This window comes from Parus major, chromosome 20 (genome assembly GCF_001522545.3).
Source record: "Parus major isolate Abel chromosome 20, Parus_major1.1, whole genome shotgun sequence".
In the NCBI taxonomy this organism is placed as follows: domain Eukaryota; kingdom Metazoa; phylum Chordata; class Aves; order Passeriformes; family Paridae; genus Parus; species Parus major.
The window spans coordinates 10,721,237-10,744,299 of NC_031788.1; the positions used below are offsets into that span (position 1 = coordinate 10,721,237).

At 38.6% G+C, this 23,063-nt stretch overlaps 1 long non-coding RNA gene across 1 annotated transcript in view; it reads left to right on the top strand.

The window, feature by feature from the left end:
- LOC107213200 overlaps positions 1 to 23,063 on the top strand; it is a 71,824-nt gene that overhangs the window by 36,729 nt on the left and 12,032 nt on the right. The window contains exon 2 of the long non-coding RNA XR_004499962.1: positions 21,955 to 22,032. This is a non-coding gene — a long non-coding RNA (uncharacterized LOC107213200). The remainder of the gene's footprint in view (positions 1 to 21,954; positions 22,033 to 23,063) is intronic.

Genomic DNA, 23,063 nt, shown 5'->3' on the forward strand with positions numbered 1-23,063 from the left:
TCCTTCTCTTTCAAAAGTGAGTTAGGTCTGAAAAATAATGCAGGACGTCTGAAAAATAATGCAGGGCCTAATGTATGAATAGTTCTTGGTTTGGAGTTTGACTAAGGCTGAGAATAGTTGTGAGGTAGAGAACAGAGGCAGGAGACCTTGGTTTTGATTTCTGGATGGGGCTGTAATTGTGATTTCTGCACACTGTAATAGGTTGTTGTTTCTTGCAGCTAGTTTTGAGGTCTGGTAGGAACATAAACAAATTTTAACTGCAGCTCTGTGGCCCAAAGCTGGGTTTGTGATAGCTGCTGTTTCTCAACACTGTGACAAACAGTTTTAAAATCATTTACCCATTTTCCTCACCTGTCTCCCTTGGAAATCAGTTTTCTTTTCAGGTAAAGTTATTGGTAAAAATAGGGTCTTTTATCCTACTGCCTCCTACTTTACAGCACCATATGGATCATTAAGGCCCACAAATGCTTACAGAAGGGCTCATGAGGAGAGGACGAGTCAACATCCACACTCACCAAATAGACATTACTCCTGGAATATTGTCATCCTGGGGATTAGCTTGTGAAGAACAGAACTTTACAATGAAAAAACTAATAAAGGGCCAGCAATCAACTGCAAGCCAACACAGATGTGCTCGCTTGATAAGAGTAGGTCTATTTAAAAGACAAATTCTAATAGTTCATTATAGAGAAGCAAAAAAACACATTAACATGACAGTGTCTGATGCAGTTTCCCATTCCACTGCAACTCCTAAACTGAATAAATCAACATGATTGCAGACTTCTTTTTGTGCCTTACAGACTGGGGCACTCTGGGATCCATCCTTCTGTAAGTAGGATTTGCTGTGAAATTTGTGTTTCACATGCAGCTGTTGGCAAGAGGTTGCTGTGCACATTCCCAGTATCCAGCTTCCCTTCTATTTCTTGGCCATTTTCATGTTTGTTGTTGGCTTCCCAGTATCTCTGATGCTGTTTCCTGGGCTTTTCCTAGTACAGGCCACACAACTGAGGTCTAACCAGTGTGGAGTGATTTTGTGTTATTTCTTTTCTCCTACTTCCTCGGGGTCTCTGACTTTTGCTGATTGATCTGTGTCTCATTTCCATGTAAACCCACTGTGTAGCATTTCCTTTATCTTCACCTGTAACCATCCTCTTTAACCAGTTTACCTCAGGTACACGTATTAAGCTTTGTGATTTTGGGTGTACTTAGTAACTGGAAGCACATGAACAATAACCTAATACAATAATACATAATAATAAACACAAATTAGCAGGCTTGGATATTGGATTTGTTAATTATGCTGTTTACATGACATTCAAAAGAAGCAGATCTTGGCTAGTTAATGCAGAATAACCTGCTAATTTGGACTATTTAATAGAAAAAACTCAGTCTCTGAGAGAAAGAGAAAATGTAATTACCACTGTGTTGCTAAAACCAGATATTGAGGTAAAATCATGGCAAGCAGGTCAAGATTCTCATTTTTTTAAATATTAAAAAATTCAAAATTGTAGCTGTTAGCCCTACAAATTTCAGAGGGGTTTTAACTACCTTGTCAATCTGATCTGCAGTGCACTGAATTTAACAGAATTAATTGTTCCATGAATTTTGATGGCACCTCAGTTGAGTTCTACCAGTGCATTGTGCAGTCAGTAGGCAACAATTTGCAGGTACATTTTTCACAGGATGCTGAAAGCTGTGAGCACTCAGTGACTGCACCTCTCCCCCTCCCAGAGAATATTCCTGGGTAACTCCTTTGAGCCAACAGAAAAAACTCTGGCAGAAGCTTTCTGAGGCTTTTAGCTAAAATTATAGGAGTGAAAGACTTTGAATAAATTACTCACATATATAATTCATGCTCAAAATACAGTTTGTTCATTCCATCTCCACCCTCCGTACACAATCTCAGTACATAACATACAGTGCCTTCTGAAAGTGGAAAATTGACTTGATAAACAGGTGTACCATAGATGAAGTCTGTTATGAGCCTTCAATTCTGTGTGTCAAACATCTTAATCATGATTCATGACACCTGAGAACCTACACTTAGGTATTATCATAATCAGGTACAATTGTATCATAGATCTGTGTACAAATTATGTTAAATAATTATTTTGAAATCACATCTAATCATGAGAAAGAGCTTTCTGGAAAATACTTCTAACACAGCTCAGGTTACAGTCACTGCAGCTACCTAATCAATAATGAGGTTTTCCAGCCCCTAAAAAAATTCTTTTCCCTAAAAATATGACAGTCACATAGGCCTGGTGGACTTGCAGGTAATACACTAAAAAAATTAAAAAGCTAATTCTTCTATAAACAGGACAGATTATTTTATTTTATCTCTTCAACCCTAGCATTTTTCTCAATAAAAAAATTCACCAAGATAAGGGAGAGCACAGGGGCTCCCCAGAACAGATCAGGCTTCTGGGCTGAGGCCTTAAGGACTCCGTAATATGCATTATTCCTTAAAGCAGCTAAAAATTTCTGGGGTAATTTTTTATTTCCAGATACTTCTAAGGAAATGTTGAGTTTTTGGAATGTAGTTTGTGATCGGTATTCATATTTCCTCCATCTGCACACTCATTTCCTGGCTATAAAACTGTGATTTGGGAACATCCCATAAAGCTTTTTTAAATGAATCCCAATTATGATTCAGGTTGTGACCTTCTACCCACACTTTTTCATGATCACTTTTTATTTGTGTGTTTTGATAGGGCTGGCTGTGCACAAACCGAAGTTTTGTGATACAGACATGGGGCTTTCTTTACTTTTTTGCATCAATTTTTTAATTGGAAAATGTTTTTTCACAAGCCAAGTAGTTTTTTTTATGGGACTTTATTCTAGAGTAATTACTATTGTGAGGGGCTTTCATTGCACAATTAAGACAAACATTCTGCCACATTTTTTAATTACTGGAACACTGAAAACACCAAACAAAACAAACACTCGTCTTGAAAATAATTGAAGAATCACTTAAGCCAGAGCACCCTGCTTTGGAAAATGTAAGGTACAAACAAGCAGGCTGAACATCTGCCATCAATGTGACAGCCTTCTATATAAAAACATGTCAAAGAGAGGATATTAGAGGTGCTGCCTACCTCCAAATATGTTGTGCTTCTGATAAACCTTACTTCTCAATAAAAATTAATGAGGTTTCTAATCATGAAATTGTAATAATGAACTGTACCATTAAGAGAGGTAGTTTATGTGATGAGGTGGCTCAGCCACCTGGACCTTTCTTTAACATATTTCCTGTTTTTCCTAAATCTGGTGTCCTAAAACTGAGTTCAACCTTAAACAAGAGTATTTAGCACCTTTGTTTTTCTCAGCAAAAGCCAAAACGTGAGGAGGTGTTGCCTCTCCACACTCCAGCAGTTTTTGTGAAGCCATGAAAAGCTTATGAATGCCAAATTTCAAGTTCCTAAAGCTGACAGTCATTTCTCACTGCCAGATATTCCAGTTTTCACACCAGAGTGATTATCAAATTTACAGGAACCATCAAATTAGCTTTCCTCACAGGATTTCTGGGAAGATTTTCAGTTCTTTTGTCATCTTTTGTCCATGCAACTCATCACACAGTGTCTGTGCAGCACTTAATGTTGGATGTATCCACCATCACATATCCCTAGTGAGGCAGGAGAGCAGTGCTGAATGCAGTGCAGAGGTAATTGAGGTTAAAAATAACTGGAACAAAACTGGAATTCTGAGGTCTCAGAGCTGTCACCCCAACCACTGGATCAGCCTGCAGAATCTGAGGCTCCACTGCTGAGATTTTAATCATAAAAACTGTTTTAGTTAATTGAATGCTGGGTTTCTCTCTCAGGTCTCAGACAGAAGAAACAGTGGAAAGGTATTTCTTTGTGAGCAGGAATCCTTTACAGGCTTTTCTCTCTGCTGTTCTGCTTCTCTCCTTGCTCTTCATTAGCTGCATTAGGCAAGGTAATCCCATTATGGAAATGAGTTGGTGATCTGGGAGACATCCTCCCCAAACACCATCTTCTCTGGAGAGCCAGAGAGGGAAAGGCTTCATCTTAAACCCATTTCCAGCCAATCAGAATAGGAATGTGACCAATCAGTGACCAAAGTCATATCATAATTAGAAAATTAGAACTGAAACCACTGTGTTTGGAAAATCCATTTTCAGGCTTTAGGAATAATTCTTCCCTGATGATTCCCACTTTTCAAGGCTTGTTTGGCTGATAACAATGAGAAAATTCACTCTTGTGCTGCAAAAGGGAGTGCCAAAGTATACAGCACATGCAAAAAAATTCATCTTGGTGCTGAAATCATCTGTCAAATGCCATAACATCTGTCTTACACAGCTGAACAAATTTGCCAATCTTTTAGTAGAATATGATAATGGTGATGAATGCACTGACAAGGTGACATGAGCTCCCACAGCAAGCAATATTTCAGAGAGGGGTTTTCTTTCTAAAACAGAGTAAGAGATCACAATCAACCCTGTAGAAAAATTGCTGCAGAGAAATTGAAGGAGATTTTGGATGTCCCTCCATCACACATCCTTCACCATGCAATGGTTGATGCTGTGGCAAACAGCCAGCCTGGAGCTGTTTCTGTGTCTGCTGTGAACACACACTGCCCTAATGAGGAGTTTATTGTAGGCAAGATTGTACTGTGGAACTTGAAATCAGGAATTTTATATTCCTCCCAGGCTGAAATAAAGACTGTCCAGATAAAAGCCTTGCTTATTGGAAAGTTCTGATGTTTTGGTTTTCAAGCAAAATAAAACAGAGTGCTTCAATCTTATCCAATTTCTTACTGAAAAAAGATTCCCATTGTGGCTTTCCCACTACAAGCTGTGTGGCATCCCTGTCATGCATATATTTGGCTTTACCAGGCACCAAACCCTGGTCTGTACAAATGAGGAGCTGTTGGAGCATTGTCCCCTTGCAGAGCACAATGATCTTCAGTGACAGGGGAATTTGGACAAGTGTAAGAAAAGAAAAAGTGACTTTGTGCCAATACAAGAGGATTAAAAACCTTGTCATGGGCTGAGCTACTTTCTTCCATAGATTATTCTGGAGTCCTGCTTAGAATTTTTCCTGTAAAGAAAATAATTCTTTAAAATTTGAAGGCTTTTTTCTCCCTGAAAACACCTCCTCCTCAGGGTAGGGTATAGACTTTAATATGGGAATAAACTAGAAAGGGATTTGGAAATATATTGATAGGATTATTCTCCAGCTGCTTTACTTTGGGATTACTGAGTGGATGAACTTAATTCCAACCAAGAAAGTGAGATCTGTTTGTGGTAAGGATCCTAACTTCTCAAATTTAGTTACCATTTCATTAGCATAAAATCTTTACTAAAAATGGTAAATCAGATCAACAGTTTATCACAGATGACTCTACCTAGACATCTTATTGGAGTAGGTTGATTTATTAAGTTTTTCTGCCAATCCATAATTTTTGTATATGGGAACTACTCATTTGCACATCATTGAAATAAGCAACTGTTAGATAAGAGACAACTTGAGACCCACTTTCATTTGCATTTAGCAAGTCAAGCTGATGTTTTTCACATCATTTATTAAATGAGTTTCAGAAAGATACACACATTTTAATATCCCAGGAAAATACTTGTGATTCATCTTGTCTGTCTGTTCTCACAGGTTCAGTAGAAAAATTCTACATGTTGCATTTATAAAAATCTAGCAGTAAGGACTGGGAGGAGAGCTGTGTAAAATATTTGTATTGTGCCTTCTCTGTGGGCTAAGTGATGTGGCACCATCCTTCCTTGAGGTTTTATTACATGCTTGGAATTAATTGCAAAATACTAATCAAAAGGCTTGTTAAAGGAAATGCATTGTAAAGCAGAGTTTGAGATTTTTGGCTTAAGTGAGTTGAAGATGTAAAGATGATTTCAGCTGCTGCCCTTGTGGAGCCACTGCTTCACTCTGCACTCAGCTCCATGGAATTATGGACACTTTAAAAGCTCTATATTGGCAGGTTCAGAGAGCAGTTTTTGCACTCTACTCATAATATCACAGATATTTATAGAATAAGCAGCATAAAAAGGTTATTAATAGTTGTGGGAAAGAAACAGTTTCCTCAGAATAGATGCTGGGTGTAGAAGTGTGTTAGAAAAACCAAGGATTTGGATAAATGTGGAATGTGAGGGAAAAATCCTGACACTTTAGGCGTTAATGGGTTCTGTGGCACCTATTCAGCAACACGAGTATGCAAAGAAGGGAAGGGCAGGAAAGTTGATAAAGCTATTTTGGAAAATATGATCTCAAAATAACCTCCCAATGCGAAATATGAATTTTACAGAGAAAGTTCAGCTCATGGTGATTTGGAAAGACATACTTCTGATTTGTCACTAGGCTTCTAGACAGTAAAACAAAGTGTTTGGTGACATCTACTTGTTCTTAGAAACAAATAAATTGGTAACGAGGCATTTTGTTCTTGCTTTGTTGTGACCCAGATCCTCAGAGAATTTTTAAAAATAGAAAAACACTTAATGGTGAATTGAGCAATCCAATGATAGAAACTACTTACAAAGTTTTATCCTTTTTAACTTAAACAGTTAATTCACATCCATCAAAAGCCTTTCATGAGATGGATTTCATCCCTGAACACCATTTCATGCTTCATTTTACTACACTGATGGGGATTTTGGGGTACTCATTACTCACTTTTTTCTATTTTTTTCTTTAAGGAATAGAAATAATAATTCCAGAGGATGCTTTTCTTTCTTCCTCACTCCAGAGACACATTTCTAGGGTCAAATTAAATATTTCAGCAGTATACAACAGCTGCCTTGTGCTTGGGCTTGTCTTGCCTGGTTTGTGATACCTGTTTGGAAGCACTGAATTTTGGAGAAGGCTTCAGGCTGCTTTCTCACAGTCCTTCATGTCCCAGCTGGCCTTTAGGAGCCCAGCAGAGTTAGACAGAAGGCAGGCAAATTGTTTATATGTGTGGAACTCTGGCTTCCCCTGGAGGGATTCAGAATGGCTCAGCTTTTGTACCCAGTTCTAAGCCAGGGTGGATTTCTGGGGGAGGGTGATGTTTTTGCTTTGGTGATGCTGCAAATTGAGATGGTAGAGCTGCTTCCTAGATGCTGCCCAATCCCACCAAAACATACAGAACTCCTGTATAAATGGTTACTTTTAGAGAGTTTGTGTAGTTCAGACTAGAGCAAGTTTTGATCATCCTTCCTGTGAGCGCAAAGCAGAGGTGATCAAGTGGTAATTAACTTGTTAGTGATTTCTTAATAAAGTTGTCTCTTTGTTAAAAATAGGATAATGTAGGGGGATAGCTTTTTCCTCTGGACAGGAAAAGTGTCCTCAGCCTGCTTACCTTGAGGCACCTTTCCATTCAGCCTTCCCGGAAAATTATTTCCAATTTTTATCTATTTTTCTAGACCTTTCCAAGAACATCCTGACCTTCTAAAGGCCTTTTTACCTATGAACCACTCTCTGAAGTTTACATCTCTACAAGTCAGCATATATCTGCCAAAACTGTTTGAATCAGAAGCAGTCTAGTCCGTACACAGAATTACCCCAAGTTCTATATTTGTAAATCATGAAAAGGAACTCTGTGCACTGAGGCAGTAAGGAATGTATCCTCAGTGCAGATCACTTTTTTATAGTGAATATCTTTGAGTCACTTGTTAATTCTTCTGGTTAACTGGAAGTGACTTTTGTGAACTTTCTCCTTCTATAAGAGTAGGAACTACTGCCTGCAGTCTCCTGAAGATTTTGTACCCAGGGTTTTAAAAGTTCCCTGTGAATAAGGTGAGAAAGAATTTGTGTTCTCTGAGAACAGTTGTAGTGTTGCGCCACCAGAGTTTATGAGCAACGTGGAAGTGGAAACCAGGGATGTACCACAGAAGAAAAGGTGTTTTGTTCTTTTGCCTCTTGTCATTAGAACCCAGAGGCAGGAGAAAATAACCCTGAAGGAAACAGCCTCTCTTCATACCACTTCGACTGGGGCTGCTGGAGCATGTAATTACATGGAGGGGGAAAAGAACATGCAGTGAAAGGTTGTCAAAAGCCTCAGGACTCCTAATTCTCTGTCTGTTGTCGGGAAGTAAAGCCCTCTGTGGCAGAACATCTTTGGGTAATTGGAAAAGGGACACCTACTGCTTTCATTAGGCTGGCTGTACCTATGTAAAATAAATGTGTATTGGCAGAATTTTCCTTATGCCCACAAAATTCTTATCTCCAGAGAAAGGGAAAACAAAGGCAACGTGTTATAATTTGTACAATGTACTTAAAACTATGGATTTAATAATGGTGCAACTGAGAATGAAAACAGTATTCAGAGGATAAAGGTGGACAATGCTGTTTTGAAGTTCCAGAGAGGATAAGTGATGGCAGGGAAAAGGGAAGAAAACCAGCAGTGGAGTAATGTCAGTACATCCTGGTCTCTTTATTGTGTTCCCCTTTGTTCTAGAAGGGAAGTTAGAGAGAAAACTGTCTGTCATTGTGCTGGGCTAGCAGGAAAGTTTTGTAAAACCAAGAACAGAGGGAGAATTTGTATATGAATTCCTTTTTCACCAGGGTCCCTGACCTTCAAGCCTTCAGAGAAATTAGGAAACAATTCTATTTAATGTATTTCAGATACATAATGAGCAATATACTGCACACCCATGACACCAAAGGCAAAATTGAGATGTTTCTTTCTGACCTGAGAAAGGAGATAGAACATGTAGAGCCCAGTGAAAGAAAGTTCCTCTTCTCTCCTTCTTCAATGATGCAATTTGACATCACTGCTAGATTTTGACGAATTCAGAGAGGGAGGAAAAGAGTCATAGCTTAGATATGCCAGACTTTTTCTTAAAATTAAAACTGTAAAATCTTGGTAAGCCTGCATACTATGCAGGAGTACAAATGGACACAAAACATGTTTTACACACTCCTACCAAATACCTTTTTATAAATACTGGATCAATGTTTTCTCAGATACTCAATCACAGCCTTTCCAAGTCTCTAAAAGGGGTCATAAAATGTTACTCAGCAGAGTCAGCAGCAGCTCTGCTCCTACAGGGCAGAGGAGTGTGAACAGGCTGTAATTACTGGCTTCAAGTGTTCTCAGTAGTCAGGGACCTATTAGCTATCATTAATTGGTGGCAACAGTTCAGGCAGTTGTACAAAGGGAGATGAGCTGAGAGGACATTGCAGGAGCCAAAAGTTAAAGAATCACAGCATCAGTCAGAGCAATGGACCTACCTGGTCCAACTGCAAAAATATCCCAAATTCTCTCAAAGATACCACCAGTTGTTTGAGTCAGATCAGCCTTTTTTAAAGGAAAGGTGACAAGAAACTACATGCTCCTTGTTGGTTGAGTTCTCAGTTTGTGTGTTCCCCAGCTGGCCCCAGACTAGGGAGTCTCTTCACTGAGGAGTGGAGTCCCCTGTTCAGTGTCACAGAGTCACACTCAAACTGAACAGACTCAGATAAGTCCCTTGATCCCAAAATTGTCACCCAGTGAACCCTTGGCTTCTGAGGACAAGAGTACAGGCACTGAACTTTCAGTGTCTGAAAACTGAAGGACCCTTCAAGCCCCTGCCTTGCAGTGTTACAAGGTCATTGGCACAGTTAGGTGCTATCCACTGAACATCTTTTACACCTTTTCTTCCTCACTGTCTGTACCAGCCTTTTCCAAAACAGACAGAATATTCTCTTCTTCCATTTAACTGACTTAAACTGACAGTGCCAATTCTCAATGCAGAATTAAGATTAATTGTAACATTACAGGTAACCCATGACACAGAAATATAAATTATCAAAGATTCGTCTGCATTTTTGTCTTGTTTCCTTATTTTATAGCTCCTTAAATCCATTATTTGTTATTTTATTGTAGTTTTTAAAAGGTTTTACAGTTATTGGCAAGATTTTCCGAATAAAAGTGCTGTAGTCCATCCATGATGAAGAGAAGCTCCCATTAATGACAGTGAGAGCTCTGGATCAATAGCAAATACAGCCTCAGGGTCTCAGCTATGCTGGAATAATCAGTGTCTGGTCTCTGGGGGCTGGAGGGCTGAAGGAGATGAACTGCTCTAAGTAGACAGCATTAATACAGTCAGATCCTGTATCACACTGGTCAACATGTGACCTTGGGTCTCACAGTGACACAAAAAAATTCTGCCAGTACAAATGTTAGTCAAGATTTTAACAGTGAACTTGAAAGGCATCAGAGTGCTTGGAATTTCTAAACTATGTAGCTTCCTAAACTCTTTCACATTATCTCTTCGATGTGTCTTTCATGTCAACCTGTGATTCAGAAAGTCTTCTTCGTGCTCTCTTTTCTTGCATCAGATATTTTTTGAAGTATTCTGACATCCAAGAATTCTTTTTTTCCTTTTTTTTTTCTTCTTGGTAAGAAAGGATTTTTTTTCTTCTAAAAACATCTTTCTTTGGCTTTTATGTCTCAGAGTGGGCATGAACTCAAGAGAGCTCTGCCATTTGCTGCAGTCAGGAGAAGAATTGAGGTACTTGAATGATCTTTTTGGAAGAAGGAGTCTATTAATCTAGATCTTACAGAGCTGTTTACATATTGATGAAGCTTTTAAAATGGATTATTAATAAAGTCTATTCAGATCTTCATGTTGTCATCATTTTCTCTTTGTTTCACCAACAATGCCAGCTTCAAGAGATTTTTAGCAGAATTTCCCATAAGTGTCTTGGTTCCTTGCATGGCTGGAATGTGATCCCAGTGGAAGTGAATAAGTGTCTATAATGCCTTTTCCTAATGTTCCTCATAACTTTCAGCTACTCTGGTTCCACCCAAAGAGCTCAGCCGTGCTGTCATTGCTGTTACTAAACCCATCACTCTTCTTGGTGCAAAGACCATCTTGTCATTACATAAAAGTGCCTGAGGAAATGGGTGGTTTCAGTCTGAAGGAGATCCATTAAGATCCTAAGACTGTGATCAGTGCTGATTATAGTCATCAAATTAAGAGTATGTCACAGTTTATTTTGCTAATCATCAATGTGATATTCTGTATCTTTGAACAGTTTTAAAGCAGTTATTGGTGTACTGTGTTTATTCACACATAAATTTTTAGGAGACCCAAATGAGTGCTAACAGCTGTATTTTATCACCAAAAACCTCATTGTTAATAATTCCTGAGTCAGCTTAAGAGACCTCCAGCACACCTGAGAGCACCAGGAATGCTTCACTTCTGATACTCTCCCTAGCACCTGCAACAAACTTTTCCCTGGGACGTGGGGAAAGAAGGAAATACACCCTAAGGAAAGGAATTTTCCACTCTCAAGTAGGGTGACAGAACATTGTGGAGTCCTTCATCATTGGGAAAGAGTCAAGTCATGTCCTCACCCTCATTAACACCAAGCTACAAGTGTTTAAATTGGCAAAATAAGCCCAGATTGTGGATGTTATCATGGTCTTTATCTACAGCACAACCTGGGGACAGCAAGACCACTTAGTCAGCCTTGTTCAGGCACTGAAGGCTTAGCCCAAAAAATCTGATGGTCCTTTCCTGATTAACCCTTAGGTCATTGCTCAGGTATAAAGCTGTTGTACAAGGTCTTTCTCAGCCGCTTGCTACAAGCAGAGGCCACGATTTGTCTTAGCCTCGTGTCCCATTGAGAACAGAGAAATGTGTCACAAACACCTGTGAATTTCTGAAACTCTCATCTGATTTTTATCTGACCTTTTCCTGAAACACTATCACACAAATATATTTATCTAGTCAAGCCTTGGTTCTAAATGGATAAAAGGACCAGAGAGAAAATAGTGTGTTTCATTTTGGTGCTTGTTTGGGATTTTATATATATAAACCTCCAGTAAATAAACCTCCAAATGAAAAATTGATGCAGGTTTTCTTTTTTTACCTTTCTCCCCTTATCAGAAATTCACTGAGCCTTATCTCACTGAATATATTCCCTGATCTTGGCTATTCATTAAAAGTAATAGAACAGCTAAATGACTTTGGGATGCAGTAACTCCAACATATTTTGTTTAGTTTCTTCAATAAATCATATTGTCAGAGGTTCCTTTATTTTGCTATTGTGTCACTGTAAAAGAATGAAATATATTTTGAAAATTTCCATCCCTGTTGCTTAAGCTCTGCTCTACTAAGTTTAATACCCTGACAATTCCAGCCATAATTTACTCCATGGAACAGGTCATTAAGTACGCATTGCTGCTTTAGACTTCTTCTTTGATCCATTGCCTTTTATAAAATATAGAAACAGTCTAAATAGTCTCCATAGAAAGAATTTTCTTTTAGGTTGGTATTTAACTATGAATCATAATACATAATTCACTCACCCATCCAGAAACATTTCTTGCACCACACAGACACGTTGCTTTCATTCTCCGAAAGCCATATGGAACTTCATCATTTGCCACAGTGGACTGATTCAGAAATAATCAGGTTAATCATATTACCATAGCTAAGTGAGCAGATATGCTGGGAAAGCAGGGAGTGTCTTCTGTGGTACCTGGGTAATAACAACTGCTCTGTGGCAGCTCGCCAGGGATTGTCAGAGGCACTTCCAGGAGCTGCTGGGATTTGCTGTGTGAAACTACCAGGGCAGCTGGGCTGGGGATGCATCACAGAGCTGTAAGCTGCTCCCATGGGCAGAGCAAAGGAGTTGAGAACACCCCAGGGAATGGGCACAGCTCATCTCCAGGGAGGAAATTTCATCTTTTTCCTCCAGAGATCTGTACTCAATCGCCATGAAGTAAGAACGTTTATGAATGAAACAATCATATTGCAATTATGGGATCAGTCCTGTCACTCCCTGAAACCTTCACCTTCAGAGCATCCCATTGGGGTCTATTAAATTACCTGAAGTGTTTGCAGGACCCTGCACAGAGAAAGGATCTATTTCTGCAGTGTTAATGGATCAAATTACATTATCCTTATTACATTGATAATATCTCTGTCTAGAACAGCTCTGTTTCAAATAACAGCACTTAAACTGTCTAAAGGGATAGAGTTTAAAGTACAGACAGATTTTTCAGAAAGACCAGTGTTGTCTATAAATACATATGTGTTAACTGCACAGGTCATTTCATCCTCCTAATGTATAGACAAATTTTGTTATCTATCATCTAAATAATCTATGAATCTTCACCCTACACTTCTAGTTAATTCATTTTTCATGTTTGTTTTTTTTTCAAAGATATTAATCATTTAAACCTATTTATAAAGGTAATATATTTACATGTCTAGACATTTGAATATTCAAGCTCCATTTCTCATTCCATGCAGCAAAAATTGATTAGCCGTACCTAGAGAAAATTTGTCAGAGAATAACTGCCAATATTAACATCTGCCAGCCAATCTTCTTTATAATCAGCAGTAAAAAGAAGTGATTTTGCCTCTTGGGAGAGCTTTCATAGTTTCCTGTCTCAATTTACAATTTGTAACTCTCAGGGGTATGAATATAAATATTTCAATTCTCCATAGCTTCATCTATCAAATGTTTAAAGTGATGACAGGACCCAAGTAACAAAACACTGGGACAATGACATCCCCATCCATGCTCTATTAAGAAAAAAGACCAGAGTCAGCTCAAAAGATCTGTGGTCTGAAGTGAACTCTGGGGGTAGGATTGACCCAAGGTGTGCAGGGTGATAATAAAGAAAAGATCAGTGCAAATACAGAAGCAGTTCTCGTGTCTCAGTGAAAACAATGTCAGATCCCAGCAGCGTCTGCAGCTCAGGGTCTGCGCACTTCAAACAGCCAACAAACAAACAGAATGTTACAGCTGAGATATCAAAACCACAGGGACATGCTGGATGCCAATTCCTATTAATTTTAATGGGCATCTAGCAGCCAGATTCCTTGGGATCGTTTGAAATTCAGCACAAAGCATTAATAAATGTTTATATTCCCCCCATCCTTATTCATATCAATGGTGACTCCTGATGTGGAAACTAAACCCAGAATCTGGTCAAAGGGAGGGTGCTCAGGCAGAACCCAGGAGAGTTCTGGGGATGCCTTGTTGTGCCATGGGCAATTTCTGTAGTCTAATAATGGCCTCGTTCCTTTCCCTGTGCTGAGAATAGGAATTGAGTCGAAGCTGATCCCTTTTTTCTGGAGCATTCCCTGAGCTTGGCAAGGGGGAATCTTTCCTGAGCCTACAGCAACACATGGAAGCACCTCCAGGCAGCTCCCAGTGCCCAGGATGGCTGTGGTTACACCATCTTCCCCCTTTAATGTAATGAGTTCTGGACTATTCACCAGGGAATTCGATCAGTAAATTGGAAAGGTTGTTTCAGAATTCATATTGATGTCTCAAGTGCTACTTGACAAAACTAATGACAACCTATTTAAAGACTGCATCTGCAGTGCTTAAAGCAACCAGCTTTAAAAATCTTTTACAGAAGAACATTAAAATCGTTTCACTTTTTGTATGAATTTTCTGCTGACCCATTCAACAGAAGAGCAAAATTCTTGAGGTAGTTATCAGTCATGTACAGTATTTATTAAGAAAATGTGGGAGACAAACTTGTGTTCCTTAGTTATTTTGCATTGCCTGAAAAGAATTCTTCATCACACTTGAATTCAGATTATAGGAAGTAATCAGTGAATCACAAGAGAGAGCATTTTCCTTGGCTGTAAAGTATATTTGCTACCACTGTAAAGCACACACCAATCAGAAAGGTAGGAAACAAATGAAATGACTGAACCCTCTATAAAATAGAACAGCTTTTAGACCAGCCATCCCCATCAGAAAGTGACTGAGCAAACATCTCCTCACAAATAGCTGTAAATTAACAGAGCCTCATTGACCACAGTGCAGCCAGCCAGATTTACAGCAGCATCTGTCTCTCTGTTCTTAGAGAATAAGCAATTATTTTATTCCTAAGTACTTTTTTCTCAGAGACAAAAGGCTATCTTTCCACTTGCCCTCACAGATTTTTTTAAACAGCCTGTTGGTAGGTTATTTGAAAAGCCAACAACTGCCTGATCTGTTCCCAATATAATTTCATCATTTGTACTTTGACTTGGAAATGTGTGCACCAAGACTGAAATTATTTTACTCCCATAGGCGTAACACTCTATTTGAAGTGCCCATTAACTGATCCTAAACAGTGGTGGAAAATCGGTGCAAATACATGTGATATCTACATGAATACCAATTGAATTCACGAAGATTACTGCTGAATGCAAAATCATTCCCCTATAGAGGGGATACTTGAAAGAAAAAGTTGCTGAAATAAGGAGCTAGTCATAAAAAATATGCGTCACTCAGTAATAGTTCTTTTATGTTATGTGGTTGTATTCATTTGTGTGCATTTCTGTCATGTATCCCAGCTTTTGGGGGCTTAAATTTCATCTGGTAAAACTAAGACCATGATTTGGGCTTAATTTTGGATTTGGGATTCAATTTTGTCTTGCCAGAACTGATGCCCTCTGAATATTCACACCATTACCTCATAGATTGTGGGGAAGGCAGAACCTCAACTCCCAAATTTAGCACTATCAGCAGTAATCAGGAGGAGAGGAAAACAAATTTGAATACTAACTTCCATGGACAGGGTCCTGAGGACAATTGAATTCTGAGTGCAGAATCCAGAATACAATATGCAACATGGTAAAATGCAGATTTATAATTACAGTGAAGCCAAAATTGCTGTAATCTAGATATGTTCAGAATGATGAAACACATTTAAAATGTGCATTGTTATTATCTGCTAACCCAATTTCCTACACAAGTTGATTTTCCAGTCAATTTCTCTGAGTTAAAATGACTAGGATGGAGTACTTGAGATATTCACTCATGTTTATTCCAATATTTGTGTACAAATACGACCAGTTCTTGTCTCTAAAATTTAAAGTTACCTCTCTCATTCTTTTCTCTTCTCTCAACCCCAGTACAACCTCTTGATGCATTCTTCCAAAAGATAAGCTGATATCTTGATGTCATTTCTCCATTCTAGACACCCTGAGTTGATCATGATGAGGAGAGTAAGTAGAGCTGAAGCTCATAAAATTACAGGAAAAGGTATTTTATGGAAGGTTAATTTATGCTGGCATCATCTTGGGTAAAGACAAAGTCCTTTTTGCAGTGTCTGCACACTAGGAGCAAAGGGAGGTCCCAATTTAAGATCAGGAAACAACATCCTACCACAGCATAACACAAATGATCTTCAAAGTCACATTAAGAGCTGAACTGAGAGCAGCTGATGGGTTTGTTCTGCTGTGGAATAGAAGTTATTTTGTCTTTATTCCTTTGTTAACTGAGGCGGGAGAAGCAAAATATTTTACTTGACTGAAATCTGCAGAAATCAACCTGTGGCTGAAAGCAATTATGCAAATTTGCTTTAATTTTTATGCAAAAATTAAACTAAAAGAAGAGCAGTTGACCAATATTTTCAAATATCATCCATCTGACTGCATGACCCTACAGTCTCTGAGGGCTCAAGCAGATTATTTAATACCTATTTAAGGACAAATGGATTCAGAGCACACAGCCCTGTGCAGAATAGAGCTGCTTTGGAAGCAGGCAGGGAAAACAGGGTTGGGTGGGATGGAGCAGCCCCCTCCATGGCACTGGTGCTGCAATTCCCATTCCTGCTGTTCTCCAAGGCAAGGACACAAAACTTCACCTGTGCAGCAGCACAGGCACAGAGCTCTTGTACCCACCCATCCTTCAGATTCCTCCCTCTGAGGGCAGAACAAGGGGGTTTGTGGGCTCATCATCCAAACCAATAAAGGCATCTCATAATTATATTAATGTAAAGGTGAAAGCCATTACTGAGACATTCAAATACCTGTTGAACAGATGATTTTTAAACCTCCATTGCAGCTGGGTTCTGCATGGTTGGCATTTGATGTGGAATTTGAGATGAGAAAAATGAGAAAAAAAAACACCTAAGGATGGTGGGTTTTTTTCCCTTATCTCTTAGTGTTGGGCATATAGGGTTTGTGTGTAGCTAATATAAGAAAGGTCTGTGCTTGTTCTTATTCACTGCTGAGGGAGATGTGAGCTTCAGCACAGAGCACCCTGGATGTTTATTTATTTACCTCCCAAATATTTGAACTGCTGTGCTCTGGCTATCCTCGATTAAAGCTGGATCTGATGTATTTTGTCAGCAATCTACACAACGATCTGGGTGTAGCTCCAACCTTTACAATTCTGGGACAAGGTGAAGCCCCAGGAAATGCAGGATCCCATTACACACAGAATGTTGAATCCAGGTTTTGAAAACCCAGATCCTCTTGAAGAAAATTTCAGAACATATTGTGGCTTTCCTTTGCCTATTGTATTACAACCCCATGTGTGAAAAGGAAGCAAAATTATTTTCATGTTGCATTTTTAAGGGGTAAAACATTTTTATAAGCGTCGTTGTGATAAAGTATTTAGTTAGCATTCCAAGCAGCTTTTAGGAGAATAATACATAAGCTTTAAATCCTTCTTCAGTTTAGCATGTGGACATTATCATCTATTAATATCTATTACTGCATTATTTTTATTTTTCTTCAGCATTTATCTTTTAATCCTGCAGTGGATTTTTGTGTTGGGGGGCATGGTGGTGGTGTCCCAAAAAGACTTTATTTAATTTGGTATTCTTCATGGTTTATTTTTCTGAAGGTGGATTTTAACCCTCTTCCAATGCAGGAGGAGTAATGAGAATAGAGCCCTGGGGCTGCATTTTCTGTCTCTTCTCTGAATCCTGTAGCAAAATTATTGCAGTGCCCTGTAAAGATTTCCATGACTTGAGTTACCTGGCAGCTGGATCTCCCTCTGTGACCCTAATCATGGTTAGAAACAATGGGATTATCCACCCCTAGATGTGACTCTACATCATTCTAAGCAGTTTCTAGTCTTGAATCTTCTACTTAATACATGGGAACAAGCATGTAATGCAATTTAGTGATCAAAGTCAACAGTTGCTCCATTGCCAATGTTATTTATTTCTTTTTAAAGAGGAGAAAGATTGAGAAAAATGGCATGCACAAAGGGGATAAAATGTCTTCTTGCAGAAAACTGAGTTACTGAAGGAGATCTGAAGACTTTGGTAATTTGGTTTATGTTATACTTGATAGAACCATAACACATCCATCAAGATTAACCCAGCCTAGAGAAATGGCAAATCACATTAACTTGTTAGGCCACTAGGTCAGAATTGAGGGAACAGAGTAAAGAAAAGATAGATAATTTGTTTGTATGTGTAGCCCTAAATGTTTCTATTATGAACTGTGAAGCCATTGTAGAGATACTGAGTAGCACACTCTGAACGCTTGATTGCTCTCTGGCTATATGTAATGAACCTAAATAGCAAATCTTTTATTAACCCTGATGCTAAGAAATGCATAAAGAAGAGATTGGCCATAAGCAGCAATAGCAGGTTACAGTGATATGACAAAATTGAAGCATGCAATACACTTCTGTGTGCCATCTACTGGCATTTCTTTAATTAAGTGCTACATGCATTCATGTGTAGGGAAATCTTCCAATGTTCCAGAAGTCTAACCCATAATCTTTAATCCTTTAATCATTAAACCTTTTAGCTCTCCCTTCATTATTTTCATTGTGGCTTTATTTTCCCAGGATATGCCCTAAAGTATGCAGTTTCCAGCTATTATGGTTGTTTTTTATTTAGTTCACTACACAGACAGTAGGGGTCAAAGAAATTAATTCTGTGACTGAAAACTGAGAATGGATAATCATCAGGGCTGTGTCATTACCTTGCAACCTTTCAAAGTGCATGAACATTGCACAGAACAAACTTCTGGTTTGACCTCTAGTTCATCATTGTTCTGTGTCAATAAAAACCTGAACCAGTCAAGAATTGGAAGCCCACGGTTGGAAAAAGCAGTTCTCAGAGACAATTTTCGTTTGCAGAGGTGTAATAATTTGCTTGGCTCATGTACTCAGCACTTCATATTTATGCTCAGTATGTCACTGGGAAACATGTGGGAATACAGCTTTTTCTGGCAAGGTTGGACCAACTCCAGTATCACTTTTCCTGCGGTGATGAAATCTGCTTTGAAATTTCTGTCCTCAAAATGCAAGTCCTGTTGGAAGTGTGGAATGATGTGTGTGCAGGGGGTGCAGGAGGGCTCTGATAAAGTGATTTAACCAGGGAACTCATGGCCCAGCCATGCATTAGTGTCATCTTTGCTCCTTTTGGAAGGCAGGGAAGGTTTTGGAATGTCTAACTTGCCATGTGTTAGCCTGTAATCCTCATCTTATTTTCAAACAACCAGCTGTGATTTAAGGAAGGACTGACTGGATGCTCTCTCACACCATATCAACCCTGAGAATGGGCTGCCAAGGTCAGCGGTAACCAACACTTATTTCAGATTTTCCATTGCTCCGACATCCATGTGTAAAAATTCTTTGCTAAATTTTTGTAGCTTTACTCTAGTATAGTGCTTTTATAAATACCTGTGCCTATGACAAAGAAAAGTATCTTTAAATGAGGAAAAATAACAAAAAAGTATGGACAAAAGAGCAGGTTCTGGTAGATCTCCTCACTACTGTTAATATTTTATTCATAAAAAGTTCCATTTTCAAACTCCAGCAGGGATTTTTACCTGCTCTGTCTTGACATAACCTTTGCCATTTCATGGTCTCAGTCATACTGGTGGTTCACAGCCATCCTGTGATCAGGTAATAGAGCCAGGTCCTTCTCACCCTCTGTCATTTCCAAGCTAATGAGCTCCCTGCTTGTACCAGAAATTCTTGTTCCTCATTCCTGAGTGAATGGTTGTGCATTTTTTGCTCTTACATTTCATCCTATTTCCATTGCTCCGGCTCTAAATGTCAACCAGATTGTCCTGTAGGGTATTCCACTCTTCCTTTACATTGATGATGTCTCCCAACCACATTTCAGAACCAAATGTCACAAGCGTTGTCCCAAACTTTTGTGTCAGCTTAGTAATTAAAATGTTAAATAAAATGGGCCCTACCTAACACTAATCCATAAAAAATTCCACCAGCAGTTTTCCTCCCTAATTAGACATTTAACCTGAGCAGAGGGACTCTCTTTGGAGTCAAAGGAATAAATTTTTCTCAGTGGTAGTTTTTATTCTGTTGTAGTCAAAATAAATGATCAAGGTTGTGAGAAGGGAGAGCTAAAAGCAATGGTGACTTCAGAGATGCTTGAAGTTAAGTATGTGCTCAACTTTTCAGCTATAAATATCAGAGGGAAAATTTCCTTCTTAAACTTTTTGACTTGAGTGGAATCTTGTTGCCTGTGCATCCTTGTTGCCAGAGCAACCTGTACCAGCACTGGTACAGTGGCAAAGATCAGCTGCTGCTTTCAGAACAGACACAATGACAGAAATGTGGGCATTAGTTCTGATTTTTGAGCACTCAGACCAATATTATCTAATTCTATTCGCCATATTTCATAAAAATGGGGATTTATTTTTTGTTTTCCTCACATCAGAAATTAGTTGGGAAAAGTGAACAGAATGCCTCAGTAACATCCAATATTACAGCTTTTGCTAATTGTTTCATAATAGACATTTTCATCTGAAATATGCAGTGAAAGGCAGATTATTAATATATAACCTATCTGATGCCCACATGCAAAATCATAACAGATCTGGCTTCAAGAAGACTTGAAGGAAAATTTGCAGAAAGCTTTTTTGATTCAGCCTTTCATCCTCAGCTCTACTCAGATCACAGGTCCTACATGCCTGAAACTTCTTAGGTTTAACTACTCCTGGAAGGATAAAGGAAACTCAAAGCACACAAAATAGATAATTCCCATCTGAATAGAATTCAGCCACTACATTTCTGTCTTCTGCAGCTGAGACTCCTCACAAATACACACTTCCAGTGCCTCAAGGAGAGGTAAGAATTTTCCCTTTCATAGTTTCTCCCTCTTCTGTGGAAAAAAAACAAAAAAACAAAAAGAATTAATAAAATTATACCCAACAATATCTAGCTCTGTTGGGTTTTGTTCAGTACTTTTGCAATAACAATAACAAGCACCAAAAATTCTCTTAAATAATTGCTGCACCACAGAGAACAAAAAAAACCCTTGCACGTAAACAAACAGTGAAGTATTATCTTCACTTAAAATACAGTGCAGATTATAGCATAACTGATACAAGATTTTATTGTTCAGTACAATCAAGCATTCTGCTGTGCTCACTGAATATGCTGTGGCAAAATAATGCAAAAGTTAGTCAACTATTCCAGGCAGATTTTGGTTGGGGTTTTTTTTGTGTGTAGCTGAATGAATTAGAATTAATTTTGTTTCATTAGAGAAAGTAGAAGGAGGTTTCATGTGGAAATATTTTGGTGAAAATCTCAATCAGGAATATAGCAAACACAGTGGGTTTTTGAGATAATCTAAAGAACCTCTTGGGTTTTGACATTTTTGGAAACTCTGGGTTTTCTTTTCAGGACCTCTGACAGAAGTTTTTTATTATTGATAGTATTTTTCAACCATCCTTCTACTTGATCCAGAGCAATCAATGCAGAGACACCAGCTAATATTTTTATCCTTTTTGATGTAAATTGTGTAAATCTCTACTCATGGAAACTTTCACCAGAATAGCTTTTTAGCCTGGAAATTGATGTGTTTCCTTAGGATTAATCCCATTTCCCAGCATTTACTGAGGCAGAAGCTCTGTAAGCAGCAAAGCCCCCTTGCATAAGATGCAGAACTGATGGCTTAGAAGTCCAGGTGGTGTGTGAGGGGATCATTCCTGCAGGACCTTGGTCAGAGCAGAGCATTTCCCCTGAGTGAACAGGGAATAAACACCCCCTGAGCCCGTGCTGGAACCCTCCCATGCAATGTGATCCATTTTCATGCATGAGAATGTGTAACCTCGATCCAATGTCAGATATTTAGAAACAAAACCAAGCATTTGTCAATACTTTTACCCATTTCTCCTGAATCAAAACCGTTTATCTACTTTGCTCAATTTTACACCTTCACATTTTCCCCTTAAATTATAAGAAACACACTTTCACTGTTCTACTGGGAAATTTGCAATCACATGGTCTCTTACTTTGTTCAATATTTCATGTTTTTCAGCTTCTCGGGTCTGAGACAGGTGTTCTTCCCCACACTGTGGAACCAGGCAGCACTAACTAGAGGCCCCTCTTGATGCTGGTAGGCAAAAAATATAGATATTCTCACTTGCCATCCTTATAGAGTGATCAGTTGTGATGAAAATAAAAAAATGAAAGGAATGCATTCCCACTCTACATCCTGCAAACCAGGAGGATTTAGGATTTATCCAAGTTAAAGACAGTCAGAAAATTTGCTTCATATCTACCTAAACTAAATAAAATTCATTCTTTCCAGATTATTAACTTCCTATCTTCTACATTTTATTGCTTCTTCTCCATTCATTTATTACATATATATAAAAAAAAAAGCCCAGGCCAAAGATCTGCCTTTACTGGAGCTCTCTGGCAGCTCTCAGGTGGATCACTCTCCTTCCTCTTCTCAGGGCTCACAGCGTTGGTCCTCACCTTTAACAGGATTATTCCTGGAATTGAACCCACTTCAGTCCAGTGAGAACTCCTGGGTGGGTTTGCTGAGCACTGAAATTCATACAAGCCTGGTTTCTGTGTTCCCAGCTCATCATGCCTTCTCACATCATGCCTTCTGTGGATGTTCTGAGAATTACATTACAGGTCACTTGAAAAACCAGGTGCAAGCGCATCTCTGAGTGCTTCTGGAGATTCCTGTAAGAACTTGTCTAAGATTATTCACCATTTTAAGCACAGTTGCTGAGGTTAATTGGATTTATGACCCCTAAAAATTTTAAGTGTCTCTGATGACTGACTTTCCAACAGATAATTTTGTGTGAGAAACAGAAAAAGAATAACAAATAGATTATGAATAAATAAACTCTTGATATTCATTCACATGAGGACAGAGAATATGTTTCTGACATTTAACTAAATATCCAAACGTCCAGAAGATCTATAATAAACCACTTTGCAAGACATCTAAATGTCAGGGAAAAACACATTTTACATGAATTTTTTTTTTTTTTTTACCACTGAAGCTGTGAAGAAGATACAACATCTCTTTGAAAAGACACAAAAACAACAAGCACATATTTTATCTTGAAAGTACTTTTTCAAAGGCTTCTGAGCAGCTAGTTTTTTTCAGTATGAAGAGTGGAATTA